The sequence below is a fragment of the Triturus cristatus genome, chromosome 4_2 (assembly GCF_964204655.1).
Source record: "Triturus cristatus chromosome 4_2, aTriCri1.1, whole genome shotgun sequence".
NCBI classification, from domain to species: Eukaryota; Metazoa; Chordata; class Amphibia; order Caudata; family Salamandridae; genus Triturus; species Triturus cristatus.
Window position 1 is genome coordinate 945,708,522 of NC_140586.1, and position 18,735 is coordinate 945,727,256.

Genomic DNA, 18,735 nt, shown 5'->3' on the forward strand with positions numbered 1-18,735 from the left:
GGTTCTTGGACTCCAGCTGGATGGTTTTGGACTCTCGTTTCTGCTTGGGGCTGGAAGCTACTAACTATCTTGTGTATAATTATTTCAATACTTTTTACATGCTGTGTATGTATCCAATGTGGTCCAATGCTTTGTTCCATTTGCATTTCTGTCTGTATACCTGTCAAAAGAAATATTGCAGAGACAAAGGCCCAACAAATGTTGAATAAAGAAGTGGCTGAAATAATGCTAATAGATGTACGGGATGCATATTTAGATTACCCCAGAGGAACAGATGTCTTCAGCTAATGCTAAAAGGGTCGTCTGTCGTAAATTGACTGCGATTGGATTAGCATTAGCGGAATCCATCTGGTATTTAGAGGCTATCTTGTCAATTTTGTGGAATCCATTTGTATTTCTGGCAGCCATTTTGTCTGCCATGTGCTCACCAAGAGCTGTTTCCTTCTTCATTGTTGTTTACCCTTGTGCTCTGTTTAAAGGACTGGTTATACTTAGACTCTGTTACTCTGTGCATGCGATGAAGAATCTAACTGTCCATACATCTGTGTTTAGCCTGTAGCTGTCAGGTTGTTTCTACCAGAGACAGCAACTGCTAGCTCCTCCTTTACTGTTGACTGTGCATTTCTGTATGACCATCTATGTATGTAATTCTCCTATGTGTGCTTGTACCGCCCTCTTTTTTGAGCCCCTGTGTGGGTATAAAAGACCCATGGTTCTTCTACTCTGTGTGCTACTTCACTCAATACCGAAGGGTGCTGTTTGAATGTAGTTCCACCTCATGAGGTTTTATTAAACTTTGTATTTTCTATTCCAGTTTCTGTGCCATCTTCTTCCCAATAGTCTGAGAACTCTGTGCAGAGAAGGGCGAACCCCTTGCACTGGTAGGCCTAGCTGAGGTCTCTTTCAACACTCCAGTCAGCCATCCAGCACCATGTACTAATCCAAACACTGCGGCAAAACCAAAAAACACTTATAAATTGACTAAGGCACTCTCCTTGCAGTACTCTAATCATTCAGTCAGTACACAAGTACTCATGCAATAACCCAGGCCTTAACACATGCACTGCTACAAACCCCTGTCCACTACGCATGCAGTCCTCTAACCACCTACACACTTGTCTTTCACATCTTCAATTGCCCAGGCAGTACCTATACACTCCAGCAAACACCCTGTCACTCCCCATGCACTCCTCCAGTCAGCCATCCAGCACCATGTACTAATCCAAACACTGCGCCAAAACTCAAACACTTATAAATTCAACCAGACACTCTCCTTGCAGTACTCTAATCATTCAGTCAGTACCCAAGTATTCATGCAGTGAATCAGGCTTTAAAGCATGCCCAGCTTCAACCCTTGTCCACCATGCATTCAGTCCTCTAACCACTTATACACTTCTCTTTCACACTTTCAATTAACCAGGCAGTACCTATACACTCCAGCAATCACCCTGTCACTCCTCATGCACTCCTCCAGTCAGCCATTCAGCACCATGTACTAATCCAAACACTGCGCCAAAACCCAAACACGTACAAATTCACCCAAGCACTCTCCTTGCAGTACTTTAATCATTCAGTCAGTACCGAAGTACTCATACAATGACCCAGGCCTTAACACATGCACTGCTTCAAACCCCTGTCCACTACGCATGCAGTCCTCTAACCACCTACACACTTGTCTTTCACATCTTCAATTACCCAAACAGTACCTATACACTCCAGCAAACACCCTGTCACTCCCCATGCGCTCCTCCAGTCAGCCATCCAGCACCATGTACTAATCCAAACACTGCGCCAAAACCAAAAAACACTTATAAATTGACTAAGGCACTCTCCTTGCAGTACCCTAATCATGCAATCAGTACACAAGTACTCATGCAATGACCCATGTCTTAACACATGCACTGCTACAAACCCCTGTCCACTACGCATGCAGTCCTCTAACCACCTACACACTTGTCTTTCACACCTTGAATTACCCAGGCAGCACCTGTACACTCCAGCAATCACCCTGTCACTCCCCTTGGAATCCTCCAGTCAGCCATCCAGCACCATATACTAATCCAAATACTGCGCCCTAACCCAAACACTTATAAATTCACCTAGGTACTCTCCTTGCAGTACTCTAATCATTCAGTCAGTACCCAAGTACTCATGTAGTGACCCAGGCCTTAACACATGCACTGCTAAAAACCCATGTCCACTACGCATGCAGTCCTCTAACAATCAATCAATCAATCAATCAAAGGCATTTATATCGCGCACTTCTCACCCGGAGGGTCTCAAGGCGCTTGGGGGAGGGGGGGGGTCCGCTACTGCTCGAACAGCCAGGTCTTGAGCTTCTTCCTGAAGGAGAGGTGGTCTTGGGTCAGGCGTAGGTCGGGAGGGAGGGAGTTCCAGGTCTTGGCGGCCAGGTGGGAGAAGGACCTTCCTCCTGTTGTCGCTCTTCGGATGCGGGGGACGGCGGCGAGGGCGTGACTGGTCGATCGGAGATGGCGTTTGGGAGCGTAGAAGTTGAGGCGGCTATTGAGGTAACTCGGGCCTTGGTTGTGTAGGGCTTTGTGTGCGTGGGTGAGGAGCCAGAAGGTAATTCTCTTGTTGACCGGGAGCCAGTGCAGGTCTCTCAGGTGTCTGGAGATGTGGCTGTGTCTGGGGATGTCGAGGATGAGTCTCGCTGAGGCGTTCTGGATCCGCTGGAGTCTCTTCTGGAGCTTGGCGGTGGTTCCGGCGTAGAGGGCGTTGCCGTAGTCCAGATGGCTGGTGACGAGGGCCTGGGTGACCGTCTTCCTGGTCTCGGTGGGGATCCACCGGAAGATCTTACGTAGCATGCGCAGGATGTTGAAACAAGACGAGGAGACGGCGTTGACTTGTCTGGTCATGGAGAGGGAGGAGTCCAGGATGAAGCCCAGGTTGCGTGCGTGGTCTGTCGGTTTGGGTGCGGTGCCCAGGGCGGGGGGCCACCAGGAGTCGTCCCAGGCGGAGGGCGAGGAGCCCAGGATGAGGACTTCCGTCTTGTCTGAGTTCAGTTTCAAGCGGCTGGTCGTCATCCATTCGGCTACGTATTTCATCCCTTGGTGTAGGTTGGCTCTGGCGGTGGCGGGGTTGTTGGTGAGGGAGAGGATCAGCTGTGTATCGTCGGCGTAGGAGACACGCATTCAGTCCTCCAACCACCTATACACTTCTCTTTCACACTTTCAATTAACAAGGCAGTACCTATACACTCCAGCAATCACAGTGTCACTCCTCATGCACTCCTCCAGTCAGCCATCCAGGACCATGTACTAATCCATTCACTGTGCCAAAACCCAAACACTTATAAATGCACCCAGGCACTCTCCTTCCAGTACTCTAATCATTTAGTCAGTACCCAAGTACTCATGCAATGACCCAGGCCTTAACACATGCACTGCTACAAACCCGTGTCCACTACTCATGCAGTCCTCTAACCGCCTACATACTTACATACATGTCTTTCATACCTTCGATTACCCAGGCAGTACGTATACACTCCAGCAATCTCCCTGTCACTCCCCATGCACTCCTCCAGTTAGCCATCTAGCACCATTGACAAATCCAAACACTGCGCCAAAACCCAAACAATTATAAATTCACCCAGGCACTCTTCTTGCAGTACTCTAATCATTCAGTCAGTACCCAAGTACTCATGCAGCGACCCAGGCTTTAACACATGCACTGCTACAAATCCCTGTCCACTACGCATGCAGTCCTCTAACCTCCTACACACTTGTCTTTCACACCTTCAATTACCCAGGCAGTACCTATACACTCCAGCAATCGCCCTGTCCCTCCCCTTGCACTCCACTAGTGACCCATTCAGGACCATGTACTGATCCATTCACTGTGCCAGAACCCAAACACTTATATATTCACCCAGGCACTCTCCTTGCAGAACTCTAATCATTCAGTCAGTACCCAAGTACTCATGCAGCGACCCAGGCTTTAACACATGCACTGCTACAAACCCCTGTCCACTACGCATGCCGTCCTCTAACCACCTACACACATATCTTTCACACTTTCAATTACCCAGGCAGTACCTATACACTCCAGGAATCACTCTATCACTCCTCATGCACTTCTCCAGTCAGCCATCCAGCACCATGTACTAATCCAAACACTGTGCCAAAACCAAAAAACACTTAGAAATTGACTAAGGCACTCTCCTAGCAGTACTCTAATCATTTAGTCAGTACACAAGAACTCATGCAATGACCCAGGCCTTAACACATGCACTGCTACAAACCCCTGTCCACTACGTATGCTGTCCTCTAACCACCTACACACATATCTTTCACACTTACAGTTACCCAGGCAGTACCTATACACTCCAGGAATCACTCTATCACTCCTCATGCACTCCTCCAGTCAGCCATCCAGCACCATGTACTAATCCAAACACTGTGCCAAAACCAAAAAACACTTATAAATTGACTTAGGCACTCTCCTAGCAGTACTCTAATCATTCAGTCAGTACACAAGAACTCATGCAATGACCCAGGTCTTAACACAGGCATTGCTACAAACCCCTGTCCACTATGCATGCAGTCCTCTGACCACCTACACACTTTTCTTTGACATCTTCAATTACCCAGGCAGTACCTATACACTCCAGCAAACACCCTGTCACTCCCCATGCACTCCTCCAGTCAGCCATCCAGCACCATGTACTAATCCAAACACTGCGCCAAATCTCAAACACTTATAAATTCACCCACGCACTCTCCTTGCAGTAGTCTAATCATTCAGTCAGTACCCAAGTATTCATGCACTGAATCAGGCTTTAAAGCATGCACAGCTTCAAACCCCTGTCCACCATGCATGCAGTCCTCTAACCACCTATACACTTCTCTTTCACACCCTCAATTACTCAGGTTGGACCTATACACTCCAGCAAACACCCTGTCACTCCCCATGCACTCCTCCAGTCAGCCATCCAGCACCATGTACTAATCCATTCACTGTGCCAAAACCCAAACACTTATAAATTCACCCAGGCACTCTCCTTGCAGTACTCTAATCATTCAGTCAGTACCCAAGTACTCATGCAGTGACCCAGGCTTTAACACATGCACTGCTACAAACCCGTGTCCACTACTCATGCAGTCCTCTAACCGACTACATACTTACATACATGTCTTTCATACCTTCGATTACCCAGGCAGTACGTATACACTCCAGCAATCTCCCTGTCACTCCCCATGCACTCCTCCAGTTAGCCATCCAGGACCATGTACTAATCCATTCACTGTGCCGAAACCCAAACACTTATAAATGCACCCAGGCACTCTCCTTCCAGTACTCTAATCATTTAGTCAGTACCCAAGTACTCATGCAATGACCCAGGCCTTAACACATGCACTGCTACAAACCCGTGTCACTCCTCATGCACTCCTCCACACAGCCATCCAGCACCATGTACTAATCCAAACTCTGCGCCAAAACCCAAACACTTATAAATTCACCCAGGCACTCTCCTTGCAGTACTCTAATCATGCAGTCACTAACCAAGTACTCACACAATGACCCAGGCCTTACCACATGCACTGCTACAAACCTCTGTGCACTATGCATGCAGTCCTCTAACCACCTACACACTTATCTTTCACACCTTCAGTTACCCAGGCAGTACCTATACACTCCAGCAATCAACCTGTCACTCCCCATGCGCTCTTCCTGTCAGCCATCTAGCACCATGTACTAATCCAAACACTGCGCCAAAACCCAAACACTTATAAATTCACCCAGGCAATCTCCTTACAGTACTCTAATCATGCAGTCACTACCCAAGTACTCACACGATGACCCAGGCCTTAACACATGCACTGCTACAAACCTCTGTGCACTATGCATGCAGTCCTCTAACCACCTACACACTTATCTTTCACACCTTCAATTACCCAGGCCTTACCTATACACTCCAGCAATCACCCCGTCACTCCCCTTGTACTCCTCCAGTGACCCATTCAGCACCATTGACAAATCCAAACACTGCGCCAAAACCCAAACAATTATAAATTCACCCAGGCACTCTTCTTGCAGTACTCTAATCATTCAGTCAGTACCCAAGTACTCATGCAGCGACCCAGGCTTTAACACATGCACTGCTACAAATCCCTGTCCACTACGCATGCAGTCCTCTAACCTCCTACACACTTATCTTTCACACCTTCAATTACCCAGGCCTTACCTATACACTCCAGCAATCACCCTGTCACTCCCCTTGTACTCCTCCAGTGACCCATTCAGCACCATGTACTAATCCATTCACTGTGCCAATAACCAACCACTTATAAATTCACCCAGGCACTCTACTTGCAGTACTCTAATCATTCACTCAGTACCCAAGTACTCATGCAATGGCCCAGGCCTTAACACATGGACTGCTACAAACCCCTCTCCACTACGTATGCAGTCCTCTAGCCACCTACACCCCTGTCTTTCACACCTTCAATTACCCAGGCAGTACCTATACACTCCAGCAATCAACCTGTCACTCCCCATGCACTCCTCCAGTCAGCCATCTGGCACCATGTACTAATCCAAACACTGTGCCAAAACCCAAACACTTATAAATTCACCCAGGCACTCTCCTTGAAGTACTCTAATCATTCAGCCAGTACCAAGTATTCATGCAGTGACCCAGGCTTTAACACATGCACAGCTTCAAACCTCCGTCCACCACGCATGCTGTCCTCTAACCACCTATACACTTCTCTTTCACACGTTCAATTACTCAGGTGGTACTTATACACTCCAGCAAACAACCTGTCACTCCCCATGCACTCCTCCAGTCAGCCATCCAGCACCATGTACTAATCCATTCACTGTGCCAAAACCCAAACACTTATATATTCTCCCAGGCACTCTCTTTGCAGAACTCTAATCATTCAGTCAGTACCCAAGTACTCATGCAGTGACCCAGGCTTTAACACATGCACTGCTACAAACCCCTGTCCACTACACATGCCGTCCTCTAACCACCTACACACTTATCTTTCACACTTTCAATTACCCAGGCAGTATCTATACACTCCAGCAATCACTCTGTCTTCCTCATGCACTCCTCCAGTCAACCATCCAGCACCATGTACTAATCCAAACACTGCGCCAAAACTCAAACACTTATAAATTCACCCAGACACTCTCCTTGCAGTACTCTAATCATTCAGTCAGTACCCAAGTACTCATGCAGTGACGCAGGCTTTAACACATGCACTGCTACAAACCCCTGTCCACTACGCATGCTGTCTTCTAACCACCTACACACTTGTCTTTCACATCTTCAATCGCCCAGGCAGTACTCTAATCATTCAGTCAGTACCCAAGTATTCATGCAGTGAATCAGGCTTTAAAGCATGCCCAGCTTCAACCCCTGTCCACCACGCACTCAGTCCTCTAACCACCTATACACTTCTCTTTCAATCTTTCAATTAACCAGGCAGTACCTATACACTCCAGCAATCACCCTGTCACTCCTCATGCACTCCTCCAGTCAGCCATCCAGCACCATGTACTAATCCAAACATTGCGCCAAAACCCAAACACGTACAAATTCACCCAGGCACTCTCCGTGCAGTACTCTAATCATTCAGTCAGTACCCAAGTACTCATGCAGTGACGCAGGCTTTAACACATGCACTGCTACAAACCCCTGTCCACTACGCATGCCGTCTTCTAACCACCTACACACTTGTCTTTCACATCTTCAATCGCCCAGGCAGTACCTATACACTCCAGCAAACACCCTGTCACTCGTCATGCACTCCTCCAGTCAGCCATCCAGCACCATGTACTTATCAAAACACTGTGCCAAATCCAAACACTTACAAATTCACCCAGGCACTCTCCTTGCAGTACTCTAATCATTCAGTCAGTAACCAAGTACTCATACAATGACCCAAGCCTTAACACATGCACTGCTTCAAACCCCTGTCCACTACGCATGCAGTCCTTTAACCACCTACACACTTGTCTTTCACATCTTCAATTACCCAGGCAGTACCTACACACTCCAGCGAACACCCTGTCACTCCCCATGCACTCCTCCAGTCAGCCATCCAGGACCATGTACTAATCAAAACACGGCGCCAAAACCAAAAAACCCTTATAAATTGACGAAGGCACTCTCCTTGCAGTACTCTAATCATTCAGTCAGTACACGAGTACTCACGCAATGACCCAGTCCTTAACAAATGCACTGCTACAAACCCCTGTCCACTACGCATGCAGTCCTCTAACCACCTAAACACTTGTCTTTCATAGCTTCAATTACCCAGGCAGTACATATACACTCAAGCAATCACCCTGTCACTCCTCATGCACTCCTCCACACAGCCATCCAGCACCATGTACTAATCCAAACACTGCGCCAAATCCCAAACACTTATAAATTCACCTAGGTACTTTCCTTGCAGTACTCTAATCATTTAGTCAGTACCCATGTACTCATGCAATGACCCAGGATTTAACACATGCACTGCTACAAACCCTTGTCCAATATGCATGCAGTCCTCTAACCACCTACACACTTGTCTTTCACAACTTCAATTACCCAGGCAGTACCTACACACTCCAGTAATCACCCTGTCAATTCCCATGCACTCCTCCAGTCAGCCATCCAGCACCATGGACTAATCCAAACCCTGTGCCAATACTCAAACACTTATAAATTCACCCAGGCACTCTCCTTGCAGTACTCTAATCATGCAGTCACTAACCAAGTACTCACACAATGACCCAGGCCTTAACACATGCACTGTCATTCCCCACGTCTCCCCCTCGCCACCCATTTCCCGCTGCCGCGTCCCGTAGCTCCGCCCCCCTCGCACCCTATTGGCCGCCGCGTCCCATAGCTCTGCCCCCCTCGCACCCTATTGGCTGCCCCGCTCCCACCTCCCAGCTGCTCCTTCCCTCCCTCTCCCACTCATATGGAGGCCACGCAGCGGTAGAGAGAGAGACCTTTGACCCTGTTTACGAGGCAGGCCGCTCCCCTCACCGCCACGCAGCCCCCTGTGTGACCACTGACCGCTGCTGCATTGTGTCTGCCTGCGTTAGTGACTGTGCCCTCCTTCTCTTCTGTACCCACGAGTGATTCTCCCCCACTGTACCTGTGTATTTTGCTGCCTTGATTGTTCCCCTCTCCTTTGGTGCCCAGATTGTGTCCCTTTTTTCTTCTGTCATTCCCCGCGTCTCCCCCTCACCGCCCGTTTCCGGCTACCGCGTCCCGTAGCTCCGCCCCCCTCACACCCTATTGGCCGCCGCGTCCCATAGCTCTGCCCTTCTCGCACCCTATTGGCTGCCCCGCTCCCACCTCCCAGCTGCTCCTCCCTCCCTCTCTCACTCATATGGAGGCTGCGCAGTGGCCGCGCCTAAGGCAAGCCCGTCTGCGCCCGTCCGCGCCCAGCGCCAGAGCCCCTGGCCCCCGCAGATGCCAGCCCACCCGCAAGACCTACAACGCCGCCACTCTCATCGCACTCAACACCGGCCAGAGCCCCGGCTGCTGCAGAGCCACCCCAAGACGCACCCACGGACCCTTCACCTGCCAATCCTGCAAGTTCTCCTGCATCCGGACCCGTACCGCACCCACCAAGCCAAGCACCAACAGCAACCACCTGAAGCACCTGAAGTGCATCCTGCTCAACACCCGCTCCGTCCACAGGCACGCAGTGGAACTCTGGAACCTGCTCGACGCCACATGCCCAGACGTCGCCTTCCTCACGGAAACCTGGATGAACGCCTCCTCAGCACCCGACATCGCCATCCCGGACGGATACAAGATCACCCGGAGGGACCGCGCCAACCAGAATGGAGGAGGCATCGCCATCGTCCACAAGAACACCATCCGCATCACGACCAACTCTGAAGACACCCTCACAGCCGCCGAACACCTGCACTTCCAGATCCACACTGACCCCAAGACCACCCTCAGAGGCACCCTCATCTACAGACCCCCGGGACCTCGCACGCAATTCAGCGAAGACATCGCCGACTTCATCAGCCCGCACGCCCTCCCCTCCGCTGACTACATCCTCCTCGGGGACCTCAACTTCCACCTGGAGAACAACAACGACCGCAACACCACCACCCTGCTGGACAACCTCGCCAACCTCGGACTCAAGCAACTGGTGACCACCCCCACCCACTACACCGGCCACACGCTCGACCCCGTCTTCTCCTCCAGCAAGGACATCACCTTCAGCCACGCCACCGGACTCCACTGGACAGACTACAGCTGCGTCCACTTCAGCTTCAGAAGGACCACGACTCACCACCACCCGCAACTGGTCCCCCGCAGAAGCTGGAACAAGATCACTGCCGACCAGCTCACCACATCCCTGAGCCAGAACGCCCCACCAGATCAGCGAACCCCAACCAAGCCGCCAACAACCTCACGAAATGGATCAGCAACTGCGCAGACGACCTCGCTCCACTGAAGACCCCCCCGCCAGACCCGGTGCCAAGAAAGCATCTTGGTTTACCGACGAACTCAAGAGCTCCAAGAAGAACTGCCGGGCCCTCGAGAAAGCCTGGCGCAGAGACCCAACTACAGACAACATGACCACCCTCAAGCTCGCCACTCGAAGACATCACCAGCTGATCCACACCACCAAGAAATCCGCATTCAAGGAACGACTGGACAACAACGCCCGCAACAGCAAGGAACTCTTCAACATCGTCAAAGAGCTCTCGAACCCCAGCGCCGGAAACGACGACATCACGCCCTCGCAAGACCTCTGCAACTCGCTCGCCTCGTTCTTCCACAGCAAGATCGCAGACATACACAACAGTTTCAGCACACAGCCAACGCACCCTACGACCGGAACAACGCCCCCCACCACCACCCTCCGCGCCTGGACCCCAGTCAACACCGAAGACACCATCCGCACGATGAACTCCATCCACTCAGGATCTCCAACCGACCCCTGCCCTCACCACGTCTTCAACAAGGCCGACTCCGTCATCGCACCCCACCTGCGGGACATCATCAACGCCTCCTTCGACACCGCCACCTTCCCAGAGAGCTGGAAGCACGCCGAACTCAGCGCCCTACTGAAGAAACCATCAGCGGACCCCACCGACCTCAAAAACTACCGCCCCATCTCGCTCCTTCCTTTTCCGGCCAAAGTCATCGAGAAAACCGTCAACAGACAACTGGCCGCCTTCCTCGAGACGAACGGATCCCTCGACCACTCGCAGTCCGGCTTCCGGGCCAACCACAGCACCGAGACCGCCCTCATCGCAGCCACCGACGACATCCGAGCTTTGCTCGACAACGGGGAAACAACGGCCCTCATCCTCCTGGACCTCTCCGCGGAGTTCGACACGGTCTGCCACCGCACCCTAGTGCAGCGCCTCAACAACATCGGTATCCAGGAGAAGGCACTGGAATGGATCATCTCCTTCCTCGCCGGAAGAACACGGAGGGTCCGCCTACCCCCATTCAGATCCGAGGCCACCGAAGTCATCTGCGGCATACCACAAGGATCATCACTCAGCCCCACCCTCTTCAACGTCTACATGAGCCCCCTCGCAGCCATCGCACGCCAACACAACCTCAACATCATCTCCTACGCCGACGACACCTAGCTGATCCTCTCCCTCACCAACGACCCCGCCACCGCCAGAACCAACCTACATGAATGGATGAAAGACGTAGCCGAGTGGATGACGAACAGCCGCCTGAAACTGAACTCAGATAAGACGGAAGTCCTCATCCTGGGATCATCACCCTCCGCCTGGGACGACTCCTGGTGGCCCCCTGCCGTTGGCAGCGCACCCAAACCAACAGACCACGCACGCAACCTGGGCTTCGTCCTGGACTCCTCCCTCTCCATGACCAGACAAGTCAACGCCGTCTCCGCATCATGCTTCAACATCCTACGCATGCTACGTAAGATCTTCCGGTGGATCCCCACTGAAACCAGGAAGACGGTCACCCAGGCCCTCGTCACCAGCCGACTGGACTACGGCAAGTCCCTCTACGCCGGAACCACAGCCAAACTCCAGAAACGACTCCAGCGCATCCAGAACGCCTCAGCACGCCTCATCCTGGACATTCCCCGACACAGCCACATCTCCGTACACCTGAGAAACCTGCACTGGCTCCCCGTCAGCAATAGAATCACGTTCCGACTCCTCACCCACGCACACAAAGCTCACCACAACCAAGACCCAAGATACCTCAACGACCGCTTGACCTTCTACACTCCCACCCGCCAGCTTCGATCAACCATCCACGCCCTCGCCGCCGTCCCCCGCATCCGAAGAGCCACAACAGGAGGAAGATCCTTCTACTACCTGACTGCCAAGACGTGGAACTCCCTCCCCATCCACCTCCGCCTGACCCAAGACCACCTCTCCTTCAGGAAGCACTCAAGACCTGGCTGTTCGAGCAGTAGCGGAACCCCCCTCCCCCAAGCGCCTTGAGACCCTCCGGGTGAGTAGCGCGCTATACAAATGCTTGATTGATTGATTGATTGATTGACTGCTACAAACCTCTGTACACTATGCATGCAGTCCTCTAACTACCTACACACTTATCTTTCACACCTTCAATTAACCAGGCCTTACCTATACACTCCAGCAATCACCCTGTCACTCCCCTTGTACTCCTCCAGTAACCCATTCAGCACCATGTTCTAATCCATTCACTGTGCCAATAACCAACCACTTATAAATTCACCCAGGCACTCTACTTGCAGTACTCTAATCGTTCAGCCAGTATCCAAGTATTCATGCAGTGACCCAGGCTTTAACACATGCACAGCTTCAAACCTCTGTCCACCACGCATGCTGTCCTCTAACCACCTATACACTTCTCTTTCACACGTTTAATTACTCAGGTGGTACCTATACACTCCAGCAAACAACCTGTCACTCCCCATGCACTCCTCCAGTCAGCCATCCAGCACCATGTACTAATCCATTCACTGTGCCAAAACCCAAACACTTATATATGCTCCCAGGCACTCTCCTTGCAGAACTCTAATCATTCAGTCAGTACCCAAGTATTCATGCACTGAATCAGGCTTTAAAGCATGCACAGCTTCAAACCCCTGTCCACCATGCATGCCGTCCTCTAACCACCTATACACTTCTCTTTCACACCTTCAATTACTCAGGTGGTACTTATACACTCCAGCAAACACCCTGTCACTCCCCATGCACTCCTCCAGTCAGCCATCCAGCACCATGTACTAATCCATTCACTGTGCCAAAACCCAAACACTTATAAATTCATCCAGGCACTCTCCTTGCAGTACTCTAATCATTCAGTCAGTACCCAAGTACTCATGCAGTGACCCAGGCTTTAACACATGCACTGCTACAAACCCCTGTCCACTGGGCATGCCGTCTTCTAACCACCTACACACTTTTATTTCACACTTTCAATCACTCAGGCAGTTCCTATACACTCCAGCAATCACCCTGTCACTCCTCCTGCACTCCTCCAGTCAGCCATCCAGCACCATGTACTAATCCAAACACTGTGCCAAAACGCAAACACTTACAAATTCACCCAGGCACTCTCCTTGCAGTACTCTAATCATTCAGTCAGTACCCAAGTACTCATGCAGTGACCCAGTCCTTAACAAATGCACTGGTACAAACCCCTGTCCACTACGCATGCAGTCCTCCAACCACCTACACACTTGTCTTTCATACCTTCAATTACCCAGTCAGTACCTATACACTCAAGCAATCACCCTGTCACTCCTCATGCAGTCCCACACACAGCCATCCAGCACCATGTACTAATCCAAACACTGCGCCAAAACCCAAACACTTATAAATTCACCCAGGCACTCTCCTTGAAGTACTCTAATCATTCAGTCAGTACGCAAGTACTCATGGAGTGACCCACTTGCTCCTTTCTATTCTTCTCCTGCCTCTTTCTGCACCCCTGTTGCTTCATTCTGCACTTTCCATGCTTCTTTCTGCACCTCTCTTGCTTCTTTCTGCACCCCCGTTGTCTCTTTATGTACCTCTTTGCCTCTTTCTGCACTTTTCTTGCCTTTTTCAGCACCTGTCTTCCCTCTTCCTGCATGTCAGTTGCCTCTTTCTGCACTTTTATTGCTTCTTTCTACACCTCTGTTGCTTCCTTCAGCAATTCTCTTGCCTCTTTCTGCTACTCTTAGTTAGAGGTAGTTTTAATCCCCTTGCCATATTATGTACTAGGGTCATACAGGGGAGGTCATGCCAATCACAGAGGAACCCCAACCCATAGTGTACCCTAGTGTATGTAGGTGTTTTCACTGTATTCTTAGTGTCTTTCAGCATATCACTGGCTCCGGACCTGGTTATTCAGAGTCAGTTATCGCCAGTACCCGTCAGCAAAAAGTTGGGGGCATAGGATGACTTTGCAACAAGGACTCTTTCTGCTCCTCTGTTGGTTCTTTGTGCACATCTCTTGCTTCTTTCTGTACCTTTCTTCATCTTTCTGGACTTCTGTTTTCTCTTTCTGCATTTCTCTTGCTTCTTTCTGCGCCTTTCTTCCTCTTTTTGCGCATGTCCTACCTTTTTAGGGATAGTTTGAAATTAGCATTTAAAAAACCTTTGAAATTCACTGAAAAAACCTTAGGTTTCAGGGACGTTATAGTTAGAAATTAACATTTACGAAACCGTAGAAATCCACTGAAAAAACCACAGGTTTCAGGGATCTTATAGTTAGTTGGACATTTTACTCATACAAAACCAGAGAAATTCGGCCGTTATAGTTAGTTCAGCTAACAATAACTCTCTCCCCCGCAATTCACTGCTGATGACGTCACATATTACATCATTCATGACATGGTCAGTGACATCACTGATGACATCTCAAATGACATCACTGATTACATCACTGATTAAATCATCCACGTGATAATCTGATGCACCTCCTCATACCCTAATATAACCTTTGATACACCCATTCTAAAATACAGACTACCATTTTCGAAACAGTAGACACACCAATACCAGTTAGTACATACCCACTCAATAATTACAAGATCTACACACACATCCACTCATTCACCCATACAGTCACTCATACATGCAGTCATCCATCAATACAGCACTATTATATGCACTCACATATCTATACAGACACTCACACACCGCCACTCATCCAAAGAGCTACTCACACACCAGTCAGTCATGCAAAGAATCAATCACACTCCCATTTACACACCTATACAGTTATACACACACACCACCTCATTTATTCAAACATATACTAACACATACTTACAATCTTATACAATAACTACTACAAGCATGCACTCATCCATACAGCCACTCTCACAATCACTCACTCTCACATATAGTCATTTATATACTCCAACAGCCACATATACTGCCTTCACATATGCAGATACTCACACATGTACCACTGAGGCATCCATTCACTCACCAACACACCCATACACACATTCACCCACCCATACAGCCCTTCACAGATGCACTCTTGAACCCATACACCCAGTGACTCACCCATTTACAGATCTGTGCACGGAGTCACGAACAGACACTCAGGCACCCATACAGATACTCAGACAACCAATCAATAACCCGCATGGACCCTCATTTAGCTACTCACCAACCCATGCAACCGTTTACACACCAACTGACAAACTAAACTGTGTGAATGTCTGCATCAGTCACTAACCCATGCATTCAGTAAGACATATTTAATCACTCACTTATACATTCAGTCATGCACCTACTAAATCATCCGTTCAGACACTTATACACTCACTCATTCTTCAATATACCTTGGTATATATATATATATATATATATATATATATATCATATTTAAACTTTACAGAAACACACATTCACTGGATGATGTCAGCAGTGATGTCATCAGTGATGTCATTTGAGATGTCATCAGTGATGTCATCATTGATGTCACTGACCATGCCATGAATGATGTCATATGTGACATCATCAGCAGTGCATTGCGGGGGCGCGACTTATAGTTAGCTGAACTAACTATAACGGCCGAATTTCTCTGGTTTTGTATGAGTAAAATGTCCAACTAACTACAACATCCCTGAAACCTGTGGTTTTTTCAGTGAATACATATATATATATATGTGTGCAAGGAGTAATAACACTTAGAAGTAAGCAAATACAACTGTTAAATGCATAGTATAAAATACATTAAACAAAATACAAGCAGATAATATTATGGACGTCCCATGCAAGAAATCAGAAAGATATATACACTAAATACATCAGATGCTTACAACCACTGAAGATTTGAATGTGCACATAGACACACTCACACATCACAATAAAAAACACCTCGGATGATTATAACCACTGGTGACTTGAATGAGCACACAGATACACTCACACATCACAAAGTCAATAATCAAAAATAAAATACCTCACCTGCTGCAAACACTGCATCTTAGTCCCACTCCAGACTTGGGGCTTTATAGCCGGGGTTAAGAGCCTCAGCAAGCCGGGTTCTGCTGAGATAGACGCTTCCGTCCCCATTCAGATTCAAAATCCCGTTTTCCAAGTCAACAAACACATGTTTTATAAGGATGTATGACGTTACAACGCATGCTATTACAACGCCTACCTTTACAACGCATTTTTTACAACGCAAACACTACTACAACGCAATACTTTACAACGAATACTGTTACAACGCCACACTTATTAACCCCTTCAGTGCCCATGGCGAGCTGGACTCGTCATGGGCCGCGGTGGCGCTGTGCCCATGACGAGTCCAGCTCGTCATAGACCCCGCCCGCTAATGCAACGGCCGGCACTGGGCGGGGAAAGGGGCGGGCACTGAAGGGGTTAAAATACTTAAAAGTGCTTTTACAACGAAAACCATTACAACGCATACCATTACAACGCCAAAAAATATATTTTTTATTAAAAAGTTCAATAAAATCTGGCACGGGATGCAGGGAAATTAGGGGTTTTAGGGTGGGGAAGTGTATTAAAATGTGGAGCATAAATGAACGTAAATCTACTGAAATGCATTACCAAATTAATGCGCGAGTATTAAAATTAATACTCGAGTATTAAAATTAATACTAGAGTATTAAAATTAACCCTCCTATTTCCTCAAAAAATCCGTTTTAACACATTTAAAAGTTTTACACAAATAACGAATAATTAAACAACAGTTCATATACATTGAAATCATGATTATATCAGAATATAAGTAAACGGATTAAAACAGAAGACACATACACATAGTCGCCATTTTATCCATCTCACTTCTAAAACTTGTCCTACAACACTTTCTATGAAAACAATAGCAAAAGACATGTTTCAAAATGGATGCCAAAACGGAGCAAATAAATGAAAACAATACATCTTTTAATGATTTTTTAAATTCTCCTTTTCCACAGCAAAATAAAATATACTAAAAAACAAAACGAACGCTGTTTTAAAAAAAATTAATAGTGACACTGACTAAAACTTATAAATACCAGCAAGACACCATTTTGCAATCAGTTGATTATCAACTACCAGAGAGACCAGACGCAAAAACCTGACCCTCTGACACCTAGGTGCCGATCACGATCCGGCAAAAACCGGGTACGAACCGTCGGACGGAGCATATTCTCCGTCCGACGCGTACCCGGTCGTCAATTTCTACAAACAAGGAATTACGAATCGCACGGGTACACCATGACCGTACGATTCGTAAAAAAGTCCGACCGAACAAAAAAACACCTACCAATGCGATCCGGGAAAGTGCCGACCTGACGTCGGGACGCTCGCAGCCAGCCATTCACGACCCAGGAATCACGATTCGCACCGACGTCACCCCGCACGGTGAATATTTTGCGGCAGCCAAAAACTGCCGGGAAATCAGGACGACGCGAACAAGGACCACCAGTACGCGACGGACAGACGACGACGCGAACAAGGAGGACCAGTACGTGACGGACACACAGGACGACGCCACCAAGGAGGACCCGTACGCGACAGGACGACGCGAGCAAGGAGGACCCGTACGCGACAGGACGACGCGATTGGAGTACCAGTACGCGACGGACAGACATGGACCCGAACCTACGAGTCATCCCTGCCCTCATAGCAGTCCACCTGCTCTACAGGCACCGACGCAGACGCCGCAGAAGGTCAGAATAACTAAGGGAGGGGGGAAAGTGGGGTGGGGTGGGGGTGGCACGACCAGGGCAGGCCACAAAACAACCACATAAGTCACACATGGCCTGGACATACCTGACTCCCATGCCCTGGTCACCACGAGGGGGTGGGGGTGTGTCCTGATAAGCCAGCGACCGCCACAACGGAAGTCCGTCACCACGCGAACCGGCAACACAACCAGACAGGTACGTCCCGTACCCACGCCTGAAGAGCGTGGGTACGAGTCGTACCACGCCCACACACACGTCACCCCAACAATGGCGGGACGGATCGTACCCACGTGGCAAAGGCCTGGGTACGGCCCGCACAAGCATCACATAGCGTGGGGACGGATATGTACGGACCCTACCCCCACCCGCGTATGCATGGAGCGTACCCCCACCCCAACAGTGTAAGTACGACTCGAACCCTCACCCGCGGACGTACGGACCGTACCCCCCATGCCAACAGTGTAAGTACGACCCGTACCCCCACCCGCGTATGCATGGAGCGTACCCCCCATGCCAACAGTGTAAGTACGACCCGTACCCCCACCCGCGTATGCATGGAGCGTACCCCCCATGCCAACAGTGTAAGTACGACTCG